General features: G+C 41.2%; 1 protein-coding gene across 1 annotated transcript in view; it reads right to left on the bottom strand.

The window, feature by feature from the left end:
* The window catches only part of brinp2 (bone morphogenetic protein/retinoic acid inducible neural-specific 2), a 141,047-nt gene that overhangs the window by 95,676 nt on the left and 30,384 nt on the right, over positions 1-14,987 (bottom strand). The gene's annotated exons all lie outside the window — the stretch shown is intronic.

Below are 14,987 nucleotides of genomic sequence, written 5' to 3'. Positions count from 1 at the left end.
TGCTCATATATACAGTGTTCCCCCTACCATTATAACAGGGTGGCTGGGCGCCACCCTGAAATCTCCACCCGCCACCCTGTAATTTTCTCTATTGATCGTCTCTACGTGTCGCGTTAACACTTCTCAGCTCTCCGTCTTGCGTACCGCAGAGCTCCGATGCCGGCGACATATCTGCGCGCATCTGTATATATATGTATCTATACATGTGTATATATCTGTATATATATGTATGTATATATGTGTATATAGATATATATGTGTATATATACATGTGTATATATATCTGTATATATATATATCTGTATAAATATATCTATGTATATATATATTTGCAACGTAAGGGCCACTTGAATTCAATTCATTTTGATGACTTCTCAATGAGTTAATAATTACACGCTTACCAGTGGAATTAAGGACATTAAATTAGATTATTTTCCGTTTGCTGATGATATCATTGGTTTGAATATCGAGGACCTTGAGATCGGTCACTGCCGAGGTGCTGATCACAATGCCATATACGGTTAAAGTGAAAGGCGTGTAAAAAGCAGCCCTATCTGGTATGTTTCTGTGGAAAAGGGCAAATTAGTAATACCTTCAGTAAAAAGTGTTGCTCATCAACAACCCCACAAACCATTTTCAGACTTTGAGATGTTTCTTTTTGGTTTTCAAAGCTCGCAAATTGTTTTGATCCAGTTTCACAGCTGTTCTATATATGTTTACAGAAGCAACACGCAGCTATTTTCAGCAAAAAAAGAAAAGAAAAGCTCTCTGAAACCCACTGTGCACAGACAACCAGAGCAAAAGGTGGTCGATATAATTTATCATGAAGCAGCTAAAAGGCAATTTGATCAGGTGTTAGTGGAGACCAAAACAAAGTTCAAAAGTAGACTGGATATTTTAAATAATTCCTAGTGGACTAGAAATGAATGATATTGCTCTGTGCTTGATAAACAATCTGCACGATTTGTAAAATTGCATTTACAAATTCAAATGCAAAGCCATGTTGCCCTTATTGGCCAAATACTAAAATCCAGTCAGGTCAATCAATCACTCTCAATATGATAATGTAAAAAAAAAAAACCATTAACATTTTACTGTATTCTTTGTAGTTAATTATTTATTTTTAGATTATTATCCACAGATTAAGTAGAATAAACATCATTTTGTTAAGGATCACTACTGACTATTTAATCCGAAAGATTAAAACCATGTCAGAAATAGCTTGGCCGTTTCAACTTAATGGAAAGCAAATCATAGTATTTAATTTGAATAATTAGTTATTTGAACATAATTAATTTCTGACGCAGTAATTAAAATATCTTTCACAGCACCAAAAGCATCCTAATGCTTGTTATGGACCTGTTTAAATGTATGCCAATGTTGCTTACCGTGACTGAGGCTCTCTCAGTCCATTGAGTTCTATGGTAAACGCGTCCTTTGGATCAAGTTGTTGTATTCTTTTACCAAAAAAAACCAAAAATTCTAATTCAAACCTAAGGAAACAATATTTATTGGGGCTATTTTTAGGAGCAGATTTAGCGCTCTACAATATTTACGGCATGTGATTTCACTTTCATTTTGGACAACAATGGAGATGTATGGTATAGAGAAGTAATCTACAACAGGCTTTATAAACCTGTTTATGATCAATTAAATGTTGGACATGACATGTAATGTAATGTGTGTTTTCAGAGGATTTGTTGACAACAAGATACATGCTAAACAGCAGTCTCTTATCTATGTGCACTGGCTGTTCCTGGTCATGAGACGTGACATGATGGAGCTGAGTGAAATTACAATTATTCTAAACCACCTGGTCAAGAGAAAGAGGAAGATGTGTTAGTAAATAAAGGTAACAGGATGGTTAAACATTGAATCGGGTCAAAATGACCCAAAGGCGAGGGTTAAATATTTAATCGGGTCAAAATGACCGAAGGCAACTAAGGTTAAAAGTGTTTCCTTCTTTTAAAGACAAAACTTCACACAGAGCTGTGTTTTCAAAGAGGCTCCTACATATACAGTGCCAGCGAGGTATTTAATATCGTGGATGATAAATTGTTTCTTCAGTGAAACATCAGATTAGTAAAAAAAAAGAAGTATATTGAGACCCCATTGGTCCTGTCATCTTTAACACTGAACAGCAGAACCAGTGGCCTTGGTAACTGACTGACATTCACATATGTCCTGTTCACCCTCTGGAGGCGGGGGGCATTTTATACATTTTACAAAATAAATTAAATTCACCGTTTAAAGTCTTTTGCATGTGACACACCCCCACGTGTTATACATCAAACATTCCAGAACAATCTCAGCTCTGAAATGAGCCTCATTGTCCTCGCGCCGTGTTCTCTGCTCTCTGACTGACAGGCTGCTAAATGAGCCTAACCTGTGAGGTGGGAGGTCCTTTGTGATTTACTGAGTGTTCATTGGTTTTTTTTCCCCCGAAATGTTGACAGACAAACGGATTGACCAATCACGGTGAAGGTTTCGTGTGTCGCGTTCTCTCCGCGCCGCGTCACCCGACACGTCGCCCCTCTGTTCCTCTGTGGATCAGAGGGGGAGACGGGAGGAAGGAGGAGCAGGAGGAAACCCGACTGATTCATCCACGAGTTAAACTGATTTCTGCTCCTTATTTTCGCGGAGAAATGATTGTTTTAAAAACGGAAACAGTGTCAAACCGTACTGCCGCGGTTTAAAAAAAAAAAAAACTTGCGTTAATTGCGTTACAATATTTTAGTGCCTTAACACGGCCAAATTAATCGCATAGATTAACGCGTTAACGCTGACAGCCCTAGTATATATACATGTGTATATATATCTGTATAAATATATCTATGTATATATATATTTGCAACGTAAGTGTCATGCGCAGTCCAGGTTGTCGCAACGAGAGAGGACCCAAACGCCGACATTATTGCACAAAAACAATCTTTACTCCAAGAAACCAGGACGACAAAACACACGGACCAAACAGTACGAAGCCACACTGGGAATGAGACGAACAGGGTTTACATACACAGGCAAGGTGAGAGGATTGGACAACGGGGAACGAGACACAGGTGGACACAATGAGGGCGGGGCCAGCAATCACAGAAGGAAACAATCAGGGCCAGGGCAGACAATCACAGGGAGACAGACGACACAAGGACTTCCAAACAAGACACAAAACTAACACAAACTCAGATCATGACAGTACCCCCTCAAGGGACGAATTCCAGGCAATAGCGTTCCACAAGGGTGGGTGGAGGGGAGCGGAGGAGGTCCAAGGCTGCAGAAGCAGTCCGGGGCGGGCCGCAGGACGATAACCAGGCCGAGGCGCGCTCTGGAGGCGGGCGGAGGACAAGAGCGGGAGCTAGGGACCGGGCTCAGGAGAGGAAGTCCCAGGGTACGGGGTCTGGGATGGGGCTCTGTGGGACCAGGACCAGGCGACGAGACATGGGAACCAGGGCTGGACGGACAGCTCACGGGAACCGGGATGGGCGGGACGGGACACGGGAACTGTGACTGATCGACGGAGGCGGGATGAGGAGAACCAGGGCCGGGTGGGAAGGAGGCGGAACACCGGGGACTGGAGCCGGAACACCAGGGACTGGAACCGGTGACGGAAACCCAGGGACTGGAGCCGGAACACCGGGGACTGGAACTGGAACATCGGGGACTGGAACTTCAGGGTCTGGAGCCTGTGACGGAACCGGAACATCGTGGACTGGAACCGGTGACGGAACTCCGGGGACTGGAACCGGAACCTCGTGGACTGGACCCGGCGACGGAACACCGGGGACTGGAACCAGAACATCGTGGACTGGAACCTCAGGGTCCGGAGCCTGTGACGGAACCGGAACATCGTGGACTGGAACCTCGGGGTCTGGAGCCTGTGACGGAACATCGGGGACTGGAGCCGGCACAGGACCACGGGCCCGGAGGGACTCCCACATCTCCTCCAGAAGTACCTGAAACTTAGTTGGCCCGGCAGGAACCGTGCAGTGGAAACTGAAGGCTGGGTCCATTCTTGGTGGCTTCGTTCTGTCATGCGCAGTCCAGGTTGTCGCAACGAGAGAGGACCCAAACGCCGACATTATTGCACAAAAACAATCTTTACTCCAAGAAACCAGAACAGGACGACCAAACAGTACGAAGCCACACTGGGAATGAGACGAACAGGGTTTACATACACAGGCAAGGTGAGAGGATTGGACAACGGGGAACGAGACACAGGTGGACACAATGAGGGCGGGGCCAGCAATCACAGAAGGAAACAATCAGGGCCAGGGCAGACAATCACAGGGAGACAGACGACACAAGGACTTCCAAACAAGACACAAAACTAACACAAACTCCAGATCATGACAGTAAGGGCCACTTGAATTCAATTCATTTTGATGACTTCTCAATGAGTTAATAATTACACGCTTACCAGTGGAATTAAGGACATTAAATTAGATTATTTTCCGTTTGCTGATGATATCATTGGTTTGAATATCGAGGACCTTGAGATCGGTCACTGCCGAGGTGCTGATCACAATGCCATATACGGTTAAAGTGAAAGGCGTGTAAAAAGCAGCCCTATCTGGTATGTTTCTGTGGAAAAGGGCAAATTAGTAATACCTTCAGTAAAAAGTGTTGCTCATCAACAACCCCACAAACCATTTTCAGACTTTGAGATGTTTCTTTTTGGTTTTCAAAGCTCGCAAATTGTTTTGATCCAGTTTCACAGCTGTTCTATATATGTTTACAGAAGCAACACGCAGCAATTTTCAGCAAAAAAAGAAAAGAAAAAGCTCTCTGAAACCCACTGTGCACAGACAACCAGAGCAAAAGGTGGTCGATATAATTTATCATGAAGCAGCTAAAAGGCAATTTGATCAGGTGTTAGTGGAGACCAAAACAAAGTTCAAAAGTAGACTGGATATTTTAAATAATTCCTAGTGGACTAGAAATGAATGATATTGCTCTGTGCTTGATAAACAATCTGCACGATTTGTAAAATTGCATTTACAAATTCAAATGCAAAGCCATGTTGCCCTTATTGGCCAAATACTAAAATCCAGTCAGGTCAATCAATCACTCTCAATATGATAATGTAAAAAAAAAAAACCATTAACATTTTACTGTATTCTTTGTAGTTAATTATTTATTTTTAGATTATTATCCACAGATTAAGTAGAATAAACATCATTTTGTTAAGGATCACTACTGACTATTTAATCCGAAAGATTAAAACCATGTCAGAAATAGCTTGGCCGTTTCAACTTAATGGAAAGCAAATCATAGTATTTAATTTGAATAATTAGTTATTTGAACATAATTAATTTCTGACGCAGTAATTAAAATATCTTTCACAGCACCAAAAGCATCCTAATGCTTGTTATGGACCTGTTTAAATGTATGCCAATGTTGCTTACCGTGACTGAGGCTCTCTCAGTCCATTGAGTTCTATGGTAAACGCGTCCTTTGGATCAAGTTGTTGTATTCTTTTACCAAAAAAAACCAAAAATTCTAATTCAAACCTAAGGAAACAATATTTATTGGGGCTATTTTTAGGAGCAGATTTAGCGCTCTACAATATTTACGGCATGTGATTTCACTTTCATTTTGGACAACAATGGAGATGTATGGTATAGAGAAGTAATCTACAACAGGCTTTATAAACCTGTTTATGATCAATTAAATGTTGGACATGACATGTAATGTAATGTGTGTTTTCAGAGGATTTGTTGACAACAAGATACATGCTAAACAGCAGTCTCTTATCTATGTGCACTGGCTGTTCCTGGTCATGAGACGTGACATGATGGAGCTGAGTGAAATTACAATTATTCTAAACCACCTGGTCAAGAGAAAGAGGAAGATGTGTTCATATCAAGTAGCTGATCATCATTTCACCACTTCACTCTTGTCACAGCGGAAAACCCCGTGGCATGCAAAGATTATGCAAATAGCAGAAGAAAATGTACAGATCCACCTCATGCGCATAATTTTGCTGGCAAAGCAAGAGCCGTTGAATATTAGCACATTATATATGCATTCTCTCTGAGCAAAAATACCAGCGGTGACGGTGTTTTCCCAGAAGCACTCTCCCCGACACACACAATCACACACAAGAAAAAAAATACTCAGAGGGAGGTACATATACTGTATCATTGTTTCTTACAGTGCCTTTTTGTAGTCGAGAGTTTACTGTCCCCGACAACACAATACTGTAATTATGCTGTTGCATTATGATAACACAGAGAGACATGCAGAGTTTCTTAATAAGCACTAGATAATATGCATAGGTCATTCAGACGGTATTGTAAAGGAGGAGCAATGGGCGGTAATTGGCTTGTAAGAGCTGTGTTGCATATTAGTCTTCAAAGGAAAGCTTAGATTTCTAACCGTACAAACCATGACAAAGCTTTCCTCGGGAGCATATGGTCTAGTCAACTAGTGCTACATTAGCAGGTTCATTGTCACGTTATGCACCAATTAATGTCTGTGGCCCGGCCACAATCACAGTGCAACTTGTATCATTAGTTCTGGCCACGCTGTTGTTGATGTGTTTTTTTCTTCATGAAAGCAGAGCAACTCGGGGAGATTGAGTCTGAGGGCACAGTTCAGAGCTGTCAGCGAAATGTGTAGAAAGATAATTAGAGTGAAAACACAAGAGGGGCTAGAGCGGTATTGGCCTTCCCAACTCCTATCTATTTGCCCCTCCGCAGTGTGTGGCCGTTACTTTATCTGAACCATCTCGCAAACTGTAAATAACTATTTCAATGATCAACCCCTCAAGCAGTTCTTGGATTTCAAAAGTATTACAACAAACGCATCATGTTACATGTGAAAGTCCTTCAATTCACATTTTGATATTTTGTCATAATACTATAAAAATATGCAGTCAAGCTGCTTTGCATCCAACAAAACAGCAATTATACAGATATCATATTTAGAATAACATTACTATCTCCGTATCGCTCTTCGAACTAAAAACCATGGATTTGATCAACTGGACTCTTAACGCAATTGACACCATCTTCTCGACGAGAAGCTCGGGTTCGGGAAACCTGCCCGTCCTGCCGGGACGTTGGCAGCTGGTTACACGATGGACGCGTGGGAGCGTCGGCGTGTCGTGTTCCTAGCGGCCCTTTCCGTGGAGGACGTGGAAGACATCTACCTATTCGGAACTATGATTACAGGATTTATGCTGTTTGGATTTGGCGCTGCCCTGGTTTATCGGACAATTAAGGAAAAGGTGACAGCTGTTAAAAGCCCCCTAAGGCTGCCCGAATGCGCTGGGTAGAGTTGTTGGGACTCAGACTGCGGCATTAAACCGCCAGATTGATAACATCGTGGAGAAGCTGACGGCTCTGCAAATGAATTGGATCGATTTGAAAACCTCTTGGAAAATGGGAGGAAAATGGAGGGATAGTAGTTGCGCAAATTGAATGCAGCTACTGGATGACCAAACAATCCCAATCTTATCTGCTTTCGGCTCCCTCAACCAGAACGGGCCTTGGCCAAGGCCGTGACGAACAACAACTGCCCTGAAGATCGCTGAAGTGAGAATCTCTCATTCCCTTCCCCCTATCCACAGACACCTGTGGTTGTTGTCTCCCCAGGACCTTCCAAGGCTATCTCCATGGCAACGACCATCTTGCGGACTGAGAACTCTGTCTGTTGTGGCCTGGGGGATGAAGACATACCAGGCCACTCATACACAAACTTTCAACACACTGATATGCATTCACCACCCTCACCCCCATCCCACGCCTCCGCCTGCTTCGTACCCCAGTGTGACAGGACGGGGTCTGTGACTGGCGCCGTAATGGCTGCTGGACCACCCAGTATTTGGCTTACCTCCCCCCCCCCCTCCTCCATGTTGCAAATCATGTTTAAAATGTATGTGCTTATGTGCTCTCTCCCCTCATGTTATGCTGTAATCTTTCATCCTTTCTTGCCATTTTGTTGCCTCTGTACCTGTACTCTAGCAATGACAATAAATTGAATCCAATCCAATCCAATATTTGCAATAATATACTTGTTGATTTGGTCACATGTATATTATAGTTAGTCGCTTTTTCGGGCACACAAGCAGCAATCTAATGTATATCGGGTTGTAGGTAAAAGTATATTTATGTTGTGAACAGTTGTTGGTCGTGATTGCATCATAATACATATTTCCTACTGCAGTGGACCATAATGATATTTGCTGCTGAACTCACGTTCCATTTAGTTTTAAACCATAGATTGATAAAGTATCACATGTACACAAAATACTGTGAATGCAAGTGCACATTCCTGGATTACCTTCTAACATGAGTGGTTTAATTCTTTTGTTTACCTTCACTCACTGACAGATGATGAAATGATTGACTTTGTGATGAAACCCTGCCTCTTATTATAAACAGCTGAGTATAGTATTTTGGTAGTTGATAAGCCTTCAAACTCATGGATCCAATTGCACTCTACTGGATTCTATTTTATAATTTCCCATGAACCTGAAACACAATGATCACACCAGAGGAGCTAATTTGCCTTTTAGTTATAACAGGATGTTAAAAGAAATCAATATTATTATTAAAACTGTCTTTTCAGAAGGAATTTTCCCTTTTGTCGCTCAGCAGGACCCCAATTTCGTCTCGTTTCCTTTTTACATCTGTGAAACGAGTTGAAAAAAATGTTTTTGTCTGGAGGAAGTTTGTAGTTGCATTTCTCAATTCTCGCATTTCTCTCAAGAGGCTGAAGAGCACTTCTCCGCTAACGCACAGTACACCTTGTGTTTAGTGAGCATGGAGCAAAAACATGAAAGGCTTTTGGTCCCGTTTAAAACGTTGCTCAGTCCAGCCTCTTGTGGCCGAAATAAGTATTACAAAAACAAACACTTGTTGACCGTGAAAGAAAAAGAAAACGATCACAGATGGATGAAAAAGGAACATAAATTAAATAAATTATCCCGGCAAAACTCTTTTTACTTTACTTCTTAAGGCGTAAAACAAACAATTTAGACCAGACATAATTCTGAGTATCTTTTCTCCTATCATGTTTCATGGTATATGATATATTCTCCCAAATTTGGCCTCCCCAAATCTAAAACGGAAACCCTCTATATGTCCAAAGGCTCTGAATCATGTATTTACAAAAACCAAAAAAAGTGAGATGCAGCAACTTCTTTTTAACACAAGGACTGAAAAATCCCAACTAAAGCAAATAAATATTAAAAACGAACAAATATCTGCATAGCCAAATGATGCCACAGTAATATGCTCCCTCTTTCCTGTTCATTTGAGTTCTTTATTTGGAGCTTAAATATGACTCACTCGTGTCGAGAAGACTCTCTTCTGAACACCCACTCCTGCCATATGAGTAATAACTGTGATGTTTTCCATCTAACAGTTTATTGCATTTTTCACACACCTGCCAGTTGATTCTTTTATTACAGCCGATCCAAGAAATCTTACTGTATCCAGGCTGATAACCGCATGATAACTGCTCCTCGCTGCTTTATCCGTCACAGCGACCCTGCTGATTGCTGCAAACACACCCCTGCTTGTTTTTCAAAAATAGGCTGGACACAATCAGAGGGAGATGATTGCGGTCTGTTACAAAACCGACGCAATGCATCTGAAAGAAATACCACCATTTATGAAGCCGATGCCATTTAATTCTCTCGAGACGATGCAACAATATTTTTTGACAGTTCGGTACGACATTAAAAGGGAATTTATAGCAACCCCGATCATCAGCAGTGTTGTTCCAGCAAATGATTTTCATGAAGTAGTGAGACTTGATGGAGGAATATGTTCCTCGTGTGGATATTTCTATATGATGGACTTCATAAGCAAACATATTTAGAGATACCTTAGTATCTTGAATTGATCTTTCTGTGTAGAGAAAAGGTTTTGGTTTCCACAATTCTGATTAAAAGGAACTGAAGGAAAATGTATGGCATTATATGAGCAAAATACTATATCGACAAATCCAAATATACAAATAAAAAAAAGAAAGCCCTTTTTACACAATACTTTTTTTCTGCAATTTTTATTTTAATGGTTAGTTAAAATAAGATTTCAAAAAAATAGTTTTACGACCCGAGTGGCACACAACCAGCCGAAGTCAATCCAACTGTGCTGCTTGGAACAAATATAGATATTATAATTTCCAGCAGCAGTTAAATGACAAATACAATTTTGAATGTGAGCAAACTACGACAATTAGTCGGCAGCTAACGCAACGCATCAGCGGGCATTAATTTTTAGCTCAGCGTTTTAGTCCGGCGAGTCACGGGACGGTGTCACCGTTAGCTAGTCGCTGATGAACTGGAGCTGATGGAGACTGATGTGTGTTTTCTGAGCCGCTCCACGGTGGCTGAGCGTGGCACGAGGAGAGCCGATGGCGACGGAGACGCGCAGGGGGGGGGGGGGCTTCATTTGCTTCTCCGAGAGTTAACGGGGAGACTGTCGGCTGCCTATTTGGCTAATGATGATAGATGGTGTTAATTAAAAGGTTTTAGCACTGCGCTGATCGCGCCTGCAGCTCCAGCAGAGGGGATCTTTGGTTTTATTTATGTTTTTGAACATGGAGGTGAGAAAAAACCTGCCTCTGCATCAAATGTCCCTTTGATGTAAAAAAATAAAAATAAATAGCACTTGGACGCTATTAGCTGTCGGATTCAGAGAGCTGTGGATTATGTATTTACGAAACCCCACACAGGAGGAGAGGGGAGCCACTGAAAGGGTGTTTTACATCTGTCAGGGCAGTGTTTAATGATACCTCGCTCTATGCAACGCCGGGCATAATTTATCAAACATCCATACACACAACATTGATCTGAACTCGTAGTTTAGCTAAGTATTAGCTGTACTAACGTCAGCACTTATGTACTCATACGCTCGCATCTCTCGGCCATCTGAGACCTGGAGATCATCTTCGAGATCAGTACAAAAAAAGCTTTTTAATAAAACCAGGACATGTGTAATCCTTTTTCAGGTTAATGCTTTGTTCTTTTCTGTCATTATTATATTTGCATTTTCATTTGTATTGTTTAATTGTCTGATTTTATTTCATAGCACGCCTGATTTTTTAAATGTCAGTATCACCTATGTAAAGCACCGTGACATTTTATTTTTTTAAAGTGCTGTAAAAGAATATGATTAGAAGTATTACTCATGCTGTATATTATAATAATTAACACACTGACGATGTGTAAACGCCAAACAAGAAGCACCGCCTGGGCCGGGGAAAACGTATCCGTCTCTGGAGTTGCTAAAAGTTTCACTGTTCGCCCGTGAAAAGCTCCACCAGCTGCAGATATGCAATCGATGATTCAGTCACGTTATCGTAAATCTCTTCTATTTCAGCTTCCACTCATGTGATGGAGGTGTGTATTTATCCATCCATTCTAAACGTGCGTGAAGCCCTAAATGTACGTTTGCCATCATCATCAACATCATCTTTGCTCATTGTTAAAAAGAGAAATATTAAAAAAAACTGGTTTACAGGGAAAGGATAAAAGTTAACTTCCATTTTTTTTAAAAGAAGAGAGAGAATGTGAGAGAAACCACGAGTTCAGTTCCACCTCCCTTTCCCCCACAGCACGCCACAGGCCTATTTGTTCCGAGCTCGGAGTCATGATGAGAGGTTTGTGGTGTTGAAAGCGAAGCAGAGCTGCGACTTTATAATGAGCAGTTTCACCTGAATCGGCGACCGCGGCGTCACCGGGTAACGCCAAGTGGCCCACATGCTGTTCCCGACTGTCGGTTGGTGGAGGAGCTCGCCACCCTTAAAGAGCCACGGTGAAAGCCGAGCTCTCAACCCTCTCCACCGTCACCCTCGGCGGGGATGAGGGTGGTTTCGCGAGGGGGGGAAGGGTGGTACAAAAATTCTAATAATAATCTGCCGATTTTTCCTCAACCTAAACCCAATGTAATCTGGGATGTTTGCTGCTGTCTCCCTGTCACTGAGTGGGATTGAAATATAGTTCACTAGAATTAGAAATAAATATAAAATGGGAAAATGCTAATAATAACCACAATAATATAAAATGTTGCTTTTTTTTGCTTTTTTTTGAAAGCCATCTGATCATTCTATGCTACGTGTGTGCTCTGATTAAAAAATATACTCTTGAAACAATAGCCATTTGGTGTTGTTATTTAGCCTTTGCTGAGGCCACGGTGCGGCTTGACGGAATCACATTTTCAGAACCGCATTTTTCCGCCACTGCAAGGCTATGAACGTGAGATTGGCAGTTTGAGCAAATTGTCAAATTGCCGAGTTTTTGTGTGTTTTATCTTACCACAAACTTTGAATTAAAAGCTGCTCTACACGAGTTTGGTTCTGCATTTAATGCAAACCATGGTGCTGCATGTATTTCTCCACCAATTAAGTCAGTCATTGGAGTCAATTTGTGTATGCATGACATGTTAATGAAATGTTCTCTTATAGAGGAAAAGGAAATATTAAATATATCATTTGAAGTTAAGGAGCTAAAACATGGAAACACAATTAGTGTCGTCATTCAAAATAAGGCTGGGCTGCACCAACAAGGATTCATTTAATCTAAGATCAGTTATAATCAGAGTTTAGCTAAATTAGGTATAACATGAGTAGATTCAGATTCAAATCAAGCCGACAGTAAGGGGTGGATTTACAGCCCGGTGGTCCAATCTCCTTGTTCAGCTCCAGAATTTCAAAATTCAGCCGCAGCAGCGTCTTAAAACTCAACTGAGTTGAGATGGACCGGAAATCTTTTTCTGAAGGAACTATTATTTTTCATTAGTCCATCTAAAAAGAGGCAAACATTTTAAAAGTGAAATCTCCTCAACTGGATCACAAAGGAGTTTAAATTAAATCTTTCGCAACTGTTAACTAGTTTAAAAGTTTGACGACTTAATCCATGGACGACATGCTTTATCAGTTGGTAACAAACGTGACCCTTTTTGTTAAACGTCGAAAGTATACCCGAATGTGACAGTATATATTCACTTCATTATCAGCGCTGCTTTCATTATCTTTTCATTGTTGACGAACAGCTCTTGGACCCTTCTTGGATGCCACAGTGCATGACCTATTTGGATGTATCATTCACACGTCAAACGATGTGACGGATCTGTCCCATCAGTTCCGCGTTTACAACCTGGAAAGCAGCCAGACGGGTTTCGACTTTTTAAGAGCTCGATGCCACTGTTTGAATCCCAAGTGTCTTCAGGAATGTCGGGAGCCAGTTGGAGCGCTAAAATGTGAACTGCTCTTGAAGATGAAATCTTTATTCCCAGTATGGACTGACGTTCCCACTTTTAGGAGTCCGTGTTCTTGATAATTGCCCCCGAACCTCAAAATAACCGAAGTTCTTCAAACACTCAACCAATAGTTCTCGTGCTTCGCAACAAGGGCTGCTTTACTTTTTAAACCCCCGAGAGCCGGAGTCCATTACCCCTGAGATCTGAGTTCATTAAAAGTCCCTCCTGTCTTTCGGGAGCCCAGTAGAAATAGACCCTCCACCCAGCCCGGCAGGTGGAAGCCAGCGCATGATTTTTTAATGACCTCTGAGTTGCTCCCACCAGAGTCATTATACTACGTCTCCTGAAAGGGATTCAACTTTCCCTTGACTGCAAGGGACCCCGACCGGGGGGCGGGGATCCCGTTACGACGGCTAATGACAGGAAGGGAACGTTACAGATTATGTTATGGCTTGATGGTTGATTCAGTAGTATTTCCAGGTGAGCGCGGTAAAGTTTTTTCAAGTGAGTTTGGGGGGAAGTCAATCCAATTTGAATGTTAAATTTGAACGGTGTGTCCTAAATCTGTGCGAGGCATCACCTGCCTACTTACCAGGCTGGCGTATCTAGGTTGAGTGTCTGTCAGCTATTTAAAAAATGTTTCACGCTTCAGCTGAATCTTGTTGGCTTAAGACACCTCACTTTATACAATATGTCAAGGACACTGCTGGGATTTCACATGATTGCAGGAAATTGAAGGAGACATTTTTTTTTATACTTTAAAAAGGCTTTAAGTTGAAACTTTAATATGAAGGTTGAGAAGTAATAAGGTAGTAATTATAATTATGTAAAAACATTGAGAAAATATGGTAAATGGTTTCCAGACAATTTTTATTTTTTATTGTTGTTATAGTTTAATTTATCCGAGAGATACAGTTAGGATTTTCGTTGATAAAGTATATTGGCATATAAAGTGAATTGTTGCACAGTTAAACCAACCATCCACAAATTACCGTGGTGTCGTGGTCCAGACTTTGGTTTAGTTTGTTTCCTGTTTTATTTTAAAGATCGTGCTTCCTGTGTTTTATTTCACTTCCTGTTTTTGTCTTTTCCCCGCCTATTTTCTTACTCACCTGTGTATTAGTTAATTCGTCTTTTGTGCATTTAGTCTGTGTGTCTCCTTGTGTCAGTGTCTGGTCATCTTCCTCTTTTTCCCAGTGGGCTGAGTCAATCAAATGCTCCAGCCATAGTGCGTATTTTACATTTCAAGTTGCAGGTCTGCAAATTCGGACGCATTTGCTTCTTAATTTTTTGGAAAGAGTCCGAATTTGGCACTAATTATGGGTACATTAGCGTTCTCGATGATTATTTTCAAGTATTTATTCAGTTCGAAGGAGGACCCAGAGGCAGAAGACAAGGTAGGTAGGTCGAATTAAACAAATAAAACACATTATTAACAAAAAGCCGATTGCAATATATATATTTTTTAAATGGCAGGAAACTCAATTCTGAGCAAATCACGGCTGTTTAGAAAAACACGAAGGCTGAAAACACACAAAGACAAACTAAAGGAGAACTTTTAAACAGATACGGGAAAGAAACGTAACAAAAAAACTCCAGACCACGACTTCAAAATGCAAAAGAAAATGTTCAATTGTTAGCAGACATCTGTTTTCTACCAAATAGATTTGTTTTAAAAAGAAAACATCCACACTGTGCTGAGATGTGGTTGTTTTCACAAATTTGAATAAAGTGAATACAGTAAGCATTTCTTGAAAAAACATATGAATTGTCTTA

This window comes from Pseudoliparis swirei, chromosome 8, assembly GCF_029220125.1.
Source record: "Pseudoliparis swirei isolate HS2019 ecotype Mariana Trench chromosome 8, NWPU_hadal_v1, whole genome shotgun sequence".
NCBI lineage: Eukaryota > Metazoa > Chordata > Actinopteri > Perciformes > Liparidae > Pseudoliparis > Pseudoliparis swirei.
This window is presented reverse-complemented; position numbering and strand designations above follow the sequence as displayed.